Raw genomic sequence first — 4,859 nt, forward strand, 5'->3', positions numbered from 1 at the left:
GCCGCGCCCAACGCGCACGCGCGGGGCCGCCCGGGCCCCGCCCCTTCCTCTCCCGAAAGCCCGCCTTTAGTGACGTCATAACTCGGTGACGTATCTCGCGTGACCTCACCGCGACTGAGAGGAGGGGGCAGGAAATGGGGAGCCGGAAAGGGCGGCTCTGGGCGGGCCTCTGTCCTCGCGGGAGTCTCCACGCTGCGTGGGAGGAGTCACGAGTTGGGGTGTGCTTCGAAGACAAGCAGCCCCACCCCTCTTCGGATTGGGAACCAGAAGTCGCCTCGGGGACAGAGACCCGTCCAGGTCAAAGTGCAAAGGGCACCGCAGAGCGGGCTCTTGCTCCTCCTCCGCTCTCAGAGGACCAATTCAAACGACACTTTCCCAAAGGGGGTCGCAGCCGTGCACGCTTAGTCTCTGGTCTCTGCCCTGAGTTTCTCATGACTGCCTATGTTACTATGCAACCTTAGCATGACGTCTCGGGAAAATAAAGGCAGCCTCATGCAAGCATCAGTCATAGGTCAGAGGAATACTCCGCTCGCTGCCAGACCCGATCCTTTGCAAAGGAAGGTCAACACCTGAGAATTTAGGCAAATCTCGTTCTGTCTCTAAAATCCAAGACAAAAAAAAAAAAAAAAGACTGTAGTTAGTATCGAGTGTATGTACTTCTCTGAGTTTCCATTTGAAGCCTAAGGATTTAAGGATTTAGAAAGCTGTGGACAAAAAAAAGAACCAAAAAAAAAAAAAAAAAAACAAAAAAAAAAAAAAAAAGAAAGCTGTGGACAGACTCATCTGTCCTTTCTGTCACCAAGACTTTTCTCAGTGACCCCTACTATCAGATACGACTAGGTACGAAGATGGGGGTGGGCAAGAAATGATCTGCAATTGGGGACCTGGCTTAATCAGCTGCTTCGTTGCAAGCGTGAAGACCTGAGTTCCTGAGAGCAGATACTCTGCTCTCACATATAAGACCTGGCTGACAGCCGAGGGTGGCGGCACCGGTCTCTCCCACTTTTAATCCCAGCCCTGGGGAGGCAGGCAGATTTCAGTGAGTTTGATGCCAGCCAGAGATACTCTAGACCCTGCCTTTGAAGAATAATTAAACCACCCCCAGCACTCCAGAGGCAGAGGCAGGCCTGCACTTGGCTTTGATCTCCTCATCCTCCTACCCCTACCTGCTGGGATAACTGGGATTTGTCACAATGACTACTGGGGAGACACACTCAGTTGAAGTCAGTGGGCCTCGGACTGAAGCTCAGGGATCACCTGACGATTTTTATCCTATTCAACTTTTAAGATCAGTGCCTTGAGCAATGCAGTCATTGCTGATAGTTTGCTCTGCAGTTCAACCTGATTAAAGATTAACAAGTTTAACCATGTGTACTGGTGTGTTTGAATTGCATTTATCTCACCAACAGCAAGAGGAACAGAGCTCAGGGTGGTCGGCATGACGGTCTGTGTGTTCCTACCGTTGGCACTGCTTCCAAACACCCTACTGCTCAGTCATGGTTCCTTAAAACATAAACTACCAAGTTAGCTTCATACCGCATGCCTGTAATCCCCACAGTTGGGAGGCAGAGGATCAGGATGGGAGGCCAGCCTTAACTGCTTAGTAAGGTCAAAATGAGCCTGGGTTACATGAGACCTTGTCTCGAAAAAAACCAAAAGACAGCCTCAGACACACCTGTGATCTCAGCACTTGGGAGGCAAAGGGTGGAGAATAGGGAATTGAGGGCCAGCCTCCACTACACAGGGTATTTGAAACCAGCCCTGGTGACTTGAGACTCTGTCTCAAACAAAACAAATTAGAGCCAGACAGGGTGGTTTATGTCTGTCATCCCAGTGCTGGGAATCCTATACAGGGGACTGAGGCAGGGGCATTGCTATTTGTTTAAGGCCAGTCTGGCTGCAGGATGAGTTTGAAGACAGTTTGAATAATATATCTCAATAAATGAAAAACAAAAGCTGGGGAAACTCATCCTCCAGGTTTAGAGAGAGACCCTGCTTCGGAGAAGTGGGAAAAGACATGACAGAGAACACCAGTCACTGGGTCGGGCCTTCGAGCATGGGTGAGTGTGTGCAGGGTGCGAATATAGACCGTTGGAGGACACTTTGGGGAGCTGGCTTTCTCCTTCCACTGTGGAATCTGAGGCTCAGGTTGGGAGACTTGTACAGTAAATGCTTTTGCCATCCGAGCCGTCTCACCAGTCCAATAAACTAATCTCTAAATGGAAAAAGAGAGGAAGTTTGAAAGGATCAATTACAAAATATTAACCACTGGGCTAGAGAGATGGCTCAGTGGTTAAGAGCACTGACTGTTCTTCCAGAGGTCCTGAGTTCAAATCCCAGCAACCTTACATGATGGCTCTGATGCCTTCTTCTGGTGTGTCTGAAGACAGCTACAGCATATATATATATATATATATATATATATATATATATATATGCACAAAATATGCATTTATTAAAAAAAGAAAAGGAAAAATGTTACACAGACCTCTTCCTAGGGAGTGAGGTTACAGGGTATATACATGATCCCTTTTGAAGTTAAGGCAGGGTCTCGTTGTGTAACCCTGGCTGGCCTGGATCTCTTCATGTAGACCAGACTGGTCCTAAATTTCTGTGTACCCAAGGATGACCTCAAGTGTTGTCCTCCTGCCTCTGTGTACCAAGTGCTGGGATTAGAGGCATAAATCACACCTGACTTACAATATCCTTTTTATTAAAGTTTATTCCTCTCGGGGTTGGGGATTTAGCTCAGCAGAAGAGCGCTTGCCTAACAAGCGCAAGGCCCTGGGTTCAGTCCCCAGCTCCGAAAAAAAGAAAAAAAAGTTTATTCCTCTCAGTTTGAGTTAATATAGCAACTGCCCCATGTCCTTAACTTTCCAAATTATTTTTCTCAAGATAAAAATGGTTGGATCTGGGGCTGGGGATTTAGCTCAGTGGTAGAGCGCTTACCTAGGAAGCGCAAGGCCCTGGGTTCGGTCCCCAGCTCCGGAAAAAAAGAACCAAAAAAAAAAAAAAAAATGGTTGGATCTTTCCAGGAAAGTCCCTAAGGTCACAGAGCCACAGATAGTTTTGGAAAAGCTTCAGGTACCCAGAACTCGGCTTTCTCGCTGCAGAAAAAATCCCCAGGGGTTTTTCTTTATACGTTTGTTTACTCTGAGGGCAAGATCTTTTAGATCACAAGCAAGTCAACAAAAAGATGGCAGACCGATGGAAACACACAGCAGCCTCAGAGGTGGGTGAACCCTCGGAGGGGAGGCCGAGCTGGAAAAAGCCCCAGGGTTTCGCTGTCCTTTGTTCTCTCTAAATTGGAGAAGCCGAGGCAGGAGATTATTCAGCGACTCTGTCCATCCTTGGAGCCTGAGAGAACTCTGAGTCTTGAATTCTGGCACTCTCCCACTGCCTTGGTAGAGTTCTCGAAGGACTCCCAACCAAAGAAAACCTCTTGGAGGTGCTACTCCTTACCTACATTCCTTTTGTTAAAGTTCGATTTCTCAAATTATCAGTTACATTTTACTTTTAAAACCTGTTTATGGCCTAGTGTGTGAAGACACCTGCTGCCAAGCCTGGATAAGTTTAGTGCATTCTCTGAATCCAAATGGGAAAAGGGGAGACTGATTTCTGACATGTGTTCTTTTTTTTTTTTTTCTTCTTTTTTTTTTTTTCTTCTTTTTTTTTTTTTGGAGCTGGGGACCGAACCCAGGGCCTTGCGCTTCCTAGGTAAGCGCTCTACCACTGAGCTAAATCCCCAGCCCCCTGACATGTGTTCTTACACACATGTACACACACGCATGCGCATCCATCCCTAACTAAATGTAATAAAAATAAAATTTATTTACGTATTTGTTTTGAAGCAGTGTTTTACTATATGGCTCAGATTAGTGTCAAATTCTGATTCTCCTGCTTCAGGTTTCCAAGGGCTGGAATGATAGGTATCACCCCCCACCCCCACCCCATGCCTATCTAGTCAACAGCAAAATATATTTATTTATTTGGAATGATTTAGGATTAGAGTCCAGGAAACTCCAGATTCAAGTTGTCTTGAAAATGCGCTGTGGGGGCTGGGGATTTAGCTCAGTGGTAGAGTGCTTACCTAGGAAGCGCAAGGCCCTGGGTTCGGTCCCCAGCTCCGAAAAAAAAAAAAAAAGAACCAAAAAAAAAAAAAAAAAAGAAAATGCGCTGTGAGCTTTTATAAAATGATGTTTTTAAAAACGTCTTTTCACCACAAAGGGCTTGGAAATGGCAGCGACTTGTCAGTCAGTAATTGTGATTGGTAACGCAGAAGACATTTGTAGGAAAGGGAATGGGTGTGGTCTAGGTTTCCCGGAGGTTTGGTATAGGGAAGTCCATGGTATAGGAGCTCATCAGAAGCTAGTGATGTTTGAAAGCCAGTCTGCACACAGTGTATATGTGTGCACATGTGTGTGTGTGTGTGTGTGTGTGTGTGTGTGTGTGTGTGTGTGTACGTATGAGTACAGATATTTGAAGAGTTTGGAAGACATTGTTAGGTCCCTGGAGCTGGGGTTATAGGCAGTTCTGAGCTACCTGACATGGGCACTGGGGACCATCCTCTGGTCCTCTGCCTGAATAAAGGAATTTAGGACTCATGGGATATGGGGCTGCTTCAGATTGTCCACAGCCACTGACCCGGAGCTGCCTCATGCAGAGGTGTGATTTTGCCAGGAGCAGATAGTTTTTCAGATTGTGTGACATTTGAAATTCTGGACACTTTGAGAGCAAGTGTGAGTGCTAGGGCCCTGAGAGGCAGGGTTGTTGTGGTTGGTATGTTATGAAATACAATGTGGAGGGGGGGTGCCTTTGGTGCCCCTGAGTCAGTATGCCATGCAACTGACCTGGTGGGA

The sequence above is a fragment of the Rattus norvegicus genome, chromosome 20 (assembly GCF_036323735.1).
Source record: "Rattus norvegicus strain BN/NHsdMcwi chromosome 20, GRCr8, whole genome shotgun sequence".
Classification (NCBI taxonomy): domain Eukaryota; kingdom Metazoa; phylum Chordata; class Mammalia; order Rodentia; family Muridae; genus Rattus; species Rattus norvegicus.